Below are 10,211 nucleotides of genomic sequence, written 5' to 3'. Positions count from 1 at the left end.
CCACTGCCATCAGCCTCTTTCAAAGGCAAAGCTGCACAGGTAGGTGGTGGTGACATATCCATCGAAGTTGGCATTTCTACCGCAGTTCCTCATCGTAAGACATGAGAACCTGCTTGCTGACATAACGTGGACCGGTCTCCTGAAAGACGTGAGCAGAATGAGGGGCATCTGAACGAGGGACGAGTGACAACTGATGCACAAAGAGGAGGGAGGACATAATGCACCAACCACCAGGATCCCATCAGACCTGCCAAGCCTGTCTCATTTGGAGGTAGGATCCTTCATAAATGGATTAGTTTTAAGGCCATTTTTAAAGTCACTCCCTCCGGTGATTAAGGACTGCGCTGCGTGTGTGTGTTTCAGTGAGACATCTGAAACCTCGCTCCATTCACATTGTCACAGCCTGACAGCTCCCAGCTATCATTACTAGGTCGTCTCCTTTGTGCTTTCATGGTGAAACCTGAACAATTTTGCCGCCTTTCACAAACATCTTTTTCCCCCCACTGGAAAGGCGAGAAAAGCTGGCATGCGGAAGCCGTAATGAATGGCAGGTTTTCTGAAAGCTTCCCAACGCTGCACCAGTTGTGTCCTGCGCACATGATGGAAACGCTCCCCATCCTCCCTGGGAGGAAAAGGGGAGGAACAAAGGGCAGGCTACCTCTTTTGCAAAGCGTGATCCAAGCGAGCCATGACCACCTCTCGTGAAACCCCCGCGGGAAAGTCACGGTGACAAAATACCAGGTGGGGGGAGCCACGAGGGGCCCGATCCTTGTTGTGGCAGCACAGCCCCAGCCCCTTCCCCGCCGTCCACCCCACGGTACATGTGCCAAGCAAAACGGCTTTGCATGCCATGCTCTGGCACCCGTGCTGGGGGTTGCCTACCCCTGCTCTGGACCATTTCAAGACAAGATGGTCAATAGTCTGCAGGTGAGGAACTATCCACGGCACTTCACTCATCTGCATCAGCTCAGGCTTTATCGGGATCCGGCTTCTCAAGCCCTTGCTTTTCATCCAGTTACTGTCTCAGTAAAGCCATTGGGAGGTTGGGAAACAGCACTATTTTAGTTGGATGCAAGGGTGACCCTGAGCTGGGTGCCGCCTGTATACTGTAGGCATTTTAACCCCTCCTCCCCCCCCCCCCCCCCCCAAAAAAGAAATTGAGAAAATTCTGAAAATCATCCAAACATTTCATTCTGATACTTTCTAAATGAAATATTTCAGTTGAGAAAGGCCAAACAACTACGTTTTAATATTTTCCTTGTGAAACGTTTCACCTTATCAAAATGGCTCTCTTTAACTGACTCGTACTGAAAAGAAAATCGGGTTTTAAAAGTGTGAGATAACTTTAAAAAAAAGATGACATATCTGATATTGCATTGAAATGTTTGAGGACCCCGTGTCCCAAATGTATTATTTTTTCCTGAAAAATTAAGAAGCTACCTGTTTTGGCTCAATGCAAAACAGCTTCCCCCCATGTGTCCCCCAGTTTTTCTGGTTTGTCCTTTGAACTGAAAAAAAAAGCAATATTCACTTCACTCAGGGGTAATGAAGAATTATGATTGAGTTGGGGTGGCCCTGGCTAAGTGCCCCTGGGAGCTGGCATGGGATGACAGCTGGAAAGGATTGCCGCAGGAAGGAGAGTACTTGGAGATGGTTATGCAAGGTAGCAATTGCACAGCTCTTGCTGGCATTATCTCCAATGCATACAAAGCTATTATTCCCTCCTCTCAAGAGCACTAAAATCACCAAGAAATGTTTTCCCCAAAGACATTTAAAACCACCTAATGATAAAGCATGCATCGTGGTACTATATTCTCGTATCTAAGCTTCAGGTACAGCAAAGATCCATGCAAATCCCATGTACTTCAGAACAAAAGGAATAGGCTCAAATCGGGTTTCACACTGCACTGTTCACACTTGAGAGCTTCTCATCCAATTTCATTTTAATTTATTTTTCCCATTTCTTTAATGCACAGAGTGACGGGGGCGCATATAAAATGTCATTAATAACATTCCCGCAAGCTGAAGCCAGTGTCCACATTAAAAACCTCCCTCGCCCCCTCAGAGTTGATTTACAAATAAAGTGTCTACCTAAGTAGGTTCTTAAATGCCCCCCATTTCAGGTGTATCCAGGTGTCTTGCATTCATTCATTAAAATTAATTTAGCCTCACCTAGTGAGGGGGAGAAGGGTTATCATTCCCATTTCACAGATGGGAAATGCAGACACAGAGCAATCAAATGAGCTGTCCTAGGTTGCATGAGAAGTGTCTTGTAGACCAAGAGGACGTACGCAGAACGTCTGCCCTGAGCTGTTTGTCCAGTCTTTGCACTGATTCATAAATCTATGTATACATATAAGTTGAGTGTGTGTGCACATCTGTGCGTGTGGATGATATGAATTAGTTCATACCATTCATTGAGATACACACATGCACACACTGTTTGTGTGCATGTGTATAATATATGTGTATACATATGCCACACACACACATTGTATTTTATATACGGTCAAATGATGCATTGCATTTTATGCATTGCTTATTTTTGAACACGAAGCTTCAATGTCGCTGAATTTCCAAAACAAAACACTGCTGGCAAATAACAAGTTGAAATGTTGCACATTTGTTTGCTTAAAATGTCTTTCAAGCTGTTTTTGGCAGAGCCAATCTGACATGCATTCAGCAATACCTTTGGTTACCCAGACTGTCATTTTTCAGTGAATAATACTGACCAATACATTTCCCAGTGCTTTAGCTACAAGAACATCCTTCCTCAAAGGCTGGTGCTGCAGTGACTATTGAGGAGAGGAGAGTGAAAGACTCACAATGAATTTGCTGTTTCACAAATTAGACCTTTTTCCATTTCACAAGCTGTCAGCCAACCTGTAATGAGTTCTTTCCTAACGTGCAGCATTTATAAATGCTTCATCCAGACAAACTGCAGCCTATCAACTATCCACCAGCTTGCGCGCTCTGATTCTTTATTAAGTGTTTCATGTGATGATTGGTCGCCTACATCACATGGCTTTGATTCGCATTAGGGGAATGACAGTTTCTACAAGGGGAGAAACAAATGCTCTTGGGGATGAAAAGTTGCAACGAGTCAAACGAAACGCTTTTTCATGCAACAAAAGAAACTTCTGATCCTGACTGTAATGGACTCTGGGAACTGACCTGGGGAAGGGAAAGCAAGCATGCAAATTTGATTTCTGTGCCCAATTGAAATGGACCATTGGTCCATGCTGTGGGAGAAGATAGAAAGTCTGTACTAGAGTGCAGTGCCCGCCTAGACGGTTGCAACCTCAAAAGGAGACCTAAAGGCGCACCCCAAACTTGCAACTCTGTGCCGAGCTGCCATAGAGTCTAGGCTCAAACCCTGCAAAGAAGAACAGCAGCAGCATTTCTGAGCAATTAGGAGGAGGGTGAAAGTATGAACTGGGTTATTGCAATGGGCTCTAGATGAACCCAAAGTGACACAACTTGCCTATTTCCTTTCTAGTGAACCCAATGAAAGGAGTTGGTCTGTGCGGGCAGGACAACCTTCCTGATCAAAAGCACCAGTGCCACAGTGCTCCCAAAAGCAGGATGCCTTCCAGACAATCCATGGCACAGCATCCCTGTGAATTATAGCCATGCAAGAGGGAGATTGATGGCCAACAGGTTGACGGTGGCTTTTACCGAGCACTGGTGAAGAAGAGAGCATATTATCAGAGGCTTAGGGGTTGCTGTCTGAAATCAGTCTGGGTTGACAGCTTGCTTTTGCTCCGGTGTCTTTTTTTCTAAACGGTTGATATATTTAACCAAGCAAGGAGGCAGTATGAACATGTATTTTATCATCTCTGCTTCTGCCCTTGGTCTGACAGGTCATTATTGGTGCCACCCAAAAGAGTCAGCTCTTAACACCCTGTGATCCCAGCAAGTCAAGGAAGAAATGGTATCATCATTGCCATCAATAGCACCGCTAACCACTGCTGGCTTCAGCACCATCACACGCTACCATCGTCATCAACATCAACACCACCTCCCTGTAGCTCTACCGCCATGGCAGCCGCCCATTACTGACAACGGCCACCTGTTACTACCAACACCCGTTACTCCCAGTACTACCAATGTCACTAACACCATCGCCACCATTTCAGCCATCCCCTACCTGCGCCAACACCTCCTGTTAGCACCAAGGCCACGAGCTGCTCCCGGCACTGCTACCACCCCCAGCACCAATTAGCGTTTGCACCCACGCCACCAACTCAGCCCCACAAACAGCACCCACTTGAACCAGTAAAACCAGCTCTACCCATCCACATCAACCACCCGTCCCCGTCAGCCACTCCTGTGAGGTAGGATGGCGCTATTATCTCCACTTTCCAGGTGGCAAACTGAGGACCAAAGAGATGCAGTGGCTTCTCCAAGGCACTGACCCCAAAGACTAGCACAAATTCAGCCTCTGGTTTAATCCCCGATCCAGTTCTGATCTTAACCACTGCCATCAGCCTCTTTCAAAGGCAAAGCTGCACAGGTAGGTGGTGGTGACATATCCATCGAAGTTGGCATTTCTACCGCAGTTCCTCATCGTAAGACATGAGAACCTGCTTGCTGACATAACGTGGACCGGTCTCCTGAAAGACGTGAGCAGAATGAGGGGCATCTGAACGAGGGACGAGTGACAACTGATGCACAAAGAGGAGGGAGGACATAATGCACCAACCACCAGGATCCCATCAGACCTGCCAAGCCTGTCTCATTTGGAGGTAGGATCCTTCATAAATGGATTAGTTTTAAGGCCATTTTTAAAGTCACTCCCTCCGGTGATTAAGGACTGCGCTGCGTGTGTGTGTTTCAGTGAGACATCTGAAACCTCGCTCCATTCACATTGTCACAGCCTGACAGCTCCCAGCTATCATTACTAGGTCGTCTCCTTTGTGCTTTCATGGTGAAACCTGAACAATTTTGCCGCCTTTCACAAACATCTTTTTCCCCCCACTGGAAAGGCGAGAAAAGCTGGCATGCGGAAGCCGTAATGAATGGCAGGTTTTCTGAAAGCTTCCCAACGCTGCACCAGTTGTGTCCTGCGCACATGATGGAAACGCTCCCCATCCTCCCTGGGAGGAAAAGGGGAGGAACAAAGGGCAGGCTACCTCTTTTGCAAAGCGTGATCCAAGCGAGCCATGACCACCTCTCGTGAAACCCCCGCGGGAAAGTCACGGTGACAAAATACCTCTTGTGAAGCAGCACAGGCCAGAGCTAAGACTCGTGCAAATAAAACCGAGCTAACCGGTGCAAACCAGCCAAGCCCAATTGAGGCCCAACTTGCCTGCTAATGGCCTGACTCCTTCAGCATCAGCAGAAGGACTCCTGATTTTCCATGCACATCAGATATGGGCCAGTGATTTCTAAAGTGCTCTTGAGCAATCCCTGCCGGCTCATCAGCCACGGCCGAAAAATTCCCAAAACACAGAAAACCACAGCAGCTGGGGAGACAGGAGGGCAAAACAAAGCTTCCCCAAATGGATGACATCCAAGCAGCTGGAGGAAGGCTGTTGACTTCTAGCTTCAGGGGAGGCTTTGCATGGGGACCGGCTCTAAGGGGCTCCGTGACCCTACCAGCCTGCCGAAACCCAGAGCATCTTCTCTGCCCCCAACCTTGCCCTGCTGTGGGCAAACCACCGCTTCTGGCAGCAGAGTACAGCCAGCCTTGGAGAGTAAGCAGCAAAATCAGGGAGCGGTTTTGATGCAATTATTGCCGACAACACAATATCACTGTGGAAAACAGCCATCCTTGATAAACTACACGAAGAAGCATCCTCCTTTGCACTACGGCCACATTACACCACTCTAAATAACAGTGTGATTTAGCTCCACCTAGTAGCCGGTGAGGTTTTGGATGGGGCAGAGCACGAGGAAGCCGCAGACGCCCTACTGTCCTCTGCAACAGGTGGGCAGAAGAGGCACGAGCACCTGTCCCGATTGCCCCCATCTTTCTGGCGACTTAGATCCAGCTCTCAGCTTTAGGATCAGAGATTGAAAGGCTGTCTCTGCCACTGCCAATCCACCCACACGCCGCAGCCTTGAAATTTAGTGTAAATGAATTCTGTACAAGGCCAAGAGAAGCAGAGCGGAGTCATTAGCTGGGCTCTGGTGAAAGCACAGTCACTGAGCCCAATGTTACATTTTATTGCAGGTATTATGCTCTATTGAAAGCCCATGAAAGATGCATTCAGAGTGCTCCGATGCTCATGATACAGCCATTTCTGATCAGGAGCGCGGCTCTTTCTCTCTCCCTCCTCGCTTGCTCTCACCTTGAATGAACAATTTATCTCATTGACCTATATTCTCTCCATCTGCAACAAAGCCCCCCACCCTCTTTGGAGAGGCCAGGCTTTGAATGCCTTCTGTCAGGGAAGCACCTCAAATGCCACATCGAGTGAGATCACAACAGGGCGAGAGCGAGAACATTACGTGTGCGCAGCTCCAAAGCGCCGAGGCAGTCAGATAACATCCCTGCAGCGAGGAGCCGCCGTCTGCTGAAAAGGTTGTTAACCAATTTCCCTAACAAAGCCAGGTGATTGGCTCTATTCTTTAGCGCAGACGAGGTGCTCCTATTGGGAAACCAAAGTGTGCATAGACGGAGGAAAACTTCTTTTCCAAGCCACCCTGTCAACAGGCTCAAGGGCATATCTGGCCTGCTCCGCTGTTCCCGGAGCTGGCTTACACATCCATCTCTGCAAGGGAGAGGAGACGGCTTGTAGCAGGCAGAGAGCTGGGCTCTGTGCACACCACCACTCATCCACAGCTGCGCCTGTGTGTAATGACACTCGACCCTGCTGTAGTGGCCACCGCCGGGGCCAGCACGCCGGGGACTGAAAGAGCGCTTGCAAAGCTCAGAGCCTGCTTGCCGTAAACCTCCCGCACTGCATCCACGACAGACTCTCATCCTGCCTGGGAGGCTGTGACACATATTCACTAATGGGCTACGGCGGGTCATCAGCAGGGATCCTGGTTTTCTCCGATTTACAAAAATCCCCATGTTTTATAGATATAGCCCCAATTTTTTAGATAGATAGATAGATAGATACTGTAGGTAAGTAGGAAGGTAGGTAGGATAGATAGATAGATAGATAGATACTGTAGGTAGGTAGGAAGGTAGGTAGGATAGATAGATAGATAGATAGATAGATACTGTAGGTAGGTAGGAAGGTAGGTAGGATAGATAGATAGATAGATAGATACTGTAGGTAGGTAGGAAGGTAGGTAGGATAGATAGATAGATAGACAGACAGACAGATACTGTAGGTAGGTAGACAGACAGACAGACAGACACTGTAGGTAGGTAGATCAATAGATTGAAGGAGCAGCTTACGGGGCAGAGAAGCCAGGTAGCAGGCCAGCTCAGTGGTCCTGGATGCTCTTCAGCTGGCCAGGTCGTGGCTGGAGAAGCGGGGAGGCAAGCAGCAGGGGATTTCTGATAGCCCCGCTTCTTTGGCAGGTTGCGGAGGAGCCTGAAGTAGATGCCCTAGCTGCGTCTGGAGCTGAACATCCTGCTCCTTCTCCGTTTCAGCATCTCTGTCGCTGCAAGTTGCTCCCACCTTGACCCGCTACCTCTTAACCCGTACCACCACTGAGACCCCCGTAGTTCAGCAGATACATCCCCACCCTGACTCCTTTCTCGCCTTCTCCAACTAACCCTTTTGCCGGTCCTGGTTTCACAGAGCTGCTGCAGTCCAAACCCCTCGTCTACAGCATCCGGCCCATCGCAATAGGTTTCTCCCGGTGGGAGACTGTGGAAGAGGGACAGTGCAGCCCCCCCGCCTTCCTAAATGGAGCTCAGCAGGACACGGTGTTTACATCCCAGAAATGTTTTTCATTTGAAATCCTTCCCTTCTCAAAGCAGGATTAAAAGGTTAAATTGCAAACATTTTGGAGAAGGGAATAAAAGCCCAAGTCAACTGAAAGGTTTTGTTCCCGTAATCTCGAAAAGACCAACTCTCACTTCAATTTCTAAGAAAGAAACCCCCCAAATGGAAAGTCATCCTGGTTCAGCAGCTTCACATTAAAAGACGCTTTTGTTTAGTTGAGAAACTTGCCAAAACAGACCCTTTCCCACAATATTTGGGTTTCAAAGCACCACCCTTTTTGATGGTTTTGTGGCAAAATAAACTGATAAAAAGGTTGGATTGAAACATTCCTCACCGTGCTAATCCAAATAACAAGTCAAGCCCCCCCATTCCCCTCAAATCATGAGGGTCTTAAAAATGAAATTAAAAAAATTTAAAAGGGGAGACTTTTTTAGGTGCCTCCTGTAGGGACGAAGTTTTCCAGCTCTTCCCTGCAACCAAAAGGGTTAGAGAACAGAGAGCAGCCATTGGGGTTTTAGTCAAACAGCAAACGTTACGATGCTAGCCAAAAACCGCAAGTCTCGGCAAGGCTGAGACGGGTTGGATTTGAGCGCTTTTGGTATTATGGCCTTGGCCCCTCAGCAAACTCTGCCCAAAGGTGTCACAGGCACAACCCAAAGTAAAGGACTTCCTCCAGCTCCTCTCCCTGTCCTCCTCTCATGCGCGCTGAAGTCCTCTCTCTCTCTCTCTCTCTCTCTGTCCCATGATGCACCCATTTCACAGGCTTTACTACCATCCCCTGCCAACACCACTAACCCCCAGGGTGGGGGCACACAGCCTTTTCATCCCTCTGCTTTGGGATTTGTTGCCAAGGAAATGAAGGTGTTGGATATTTTTTTTAATTTGGAAGAGGATGGTGGTGCGGACAGCGGTGCAGAGGGAAGGGGAGGCTCACAATTGGGGGTAGGGAGGGGAAGGGCAATGAGGATTTTGGAAATCCAGGAGCTGGAACATCAAGCAGAGCGGAGGCAGGGAGGCCTGGGCTTGCAGGGATCATGGCAAAAACCCTGCCCTGCAAATGAAGAGCTGGGAGCAAGAGGAGACCAGGGGAGATTCTTCTCTATTGCCTTCCCTGTTGACCGCCCCGCTGCCCACCACATCCAGGAAGGCTCCCATCCCCTTGCAAGCCTGGAGGCTCCCGAGACCCCGTCACCCTTCTGCACACCCGGACAAGAACCCGGTCTGGGTTTCACAGGTGCAAGGGCAGGGGGGCAGAAGTGCTAGCTCATAGCAGTCATCCAGGCTGCAAATAATTTGGGATTTCTCCTAAAGCCCCAGCTGCTGGAAGCATGGGATCAGCTGAGCACCTCGGCTTCCACAGCAAAGAAATGATAGGCTGTGGGTTCAGAGCAAAGCTTGGAAATACAACCCCTCCAGGCACATAAGAAAAACCCAAACTTTACAAAGTATCTATAAAAAGGTTCTATAACAAAAACTATATAAAAAAATTAATTTCCAACTACTTAAGCTGGTCTAATAAAAGACATCATATTCACCCAAAGAGCCTTGTCTGCCAAACTTTACAAATGATTTTGGTTAGGGCTGACTCGTGGTTTTGGTACTTTGCAGCACTGAGCATGGACGGTTAAGGGGAAGTTTAGAGACTTTGCCGGTGTAGGCCCCTTCTGAGTCCACGCAGCAGAGAAGGAGAGTCTGCTACAGCCCCAGGGCTGAGTCTGTCGGCTTCTCAGCTCCGGCTGCAGCACTTCTCAGTTTAAGCTCCTTCATCCCTGATTCCTAACGACAGCCAAGGGTAAGGTGGGTTTTGCACTGCTGGAGCTATCCAGCACCCTCACCCACGGCCCTCTTCAGCCTGTATACCGGCCACCCTTAGACTTTGGGCTCTCTCGTGCCTGTGCTGTGATTGCAGCTGGAGGAGAGGGGAGTTGGGAGGAAAGCTTGTGAAGAGGGGTAACAGTTGAACTCATCTCCCCTGGGGCACTGAGGGCCTGGTCCCCAGCCCTGGGATCGGGGTCCAGTCCTGGGTGAGCGCGGGGGGCCTGGCTGCCGGCTCCGCGTCGGGACGAGCCCTCGGCACTTTTGCTGGTGGAAGTGACTTTGGGCGTCTCCCTCATGAATATGGATTTTCCAAGAAGACGCGATCATTTCTGTGCCCTGGAGTGTTTGAGCGAGCGCGGGCTGGCGCGTCGCACTTCATTTCCCTCCTGCGCACACCCCTCCGCCTCCGGGGCCTCTCTCTGCCTTCCACTCCCGCTTCTGCATTTGCTTCTTGCACTCACTCTGACGCCAGGATCCCTCCCCGCGCCCTCCCTCCCCATTCCCTTCCCCTCCACCTCCTCCTTTCCTCTCCCCACAGTC

Source organism: Alligator sinensis, unplaced genomic scaffold (genome assembly GCF_000455745.1).
Source record: "Alligator sinensis unplaced genomic scaffold, ASM45574v1 scaffold1782_1, whole genome shotgun sequence".
Taxonomy (NCBI): Eukaryota; Metazoa; Chordata; order Crocodylia; family Alligatoridae; genus Alligator; species Alligator sinensis.
The sequence above is the reverse complement of the archived record's forward strand: the minus strand, read 5'-3'. Positions refer to the sequence as shown.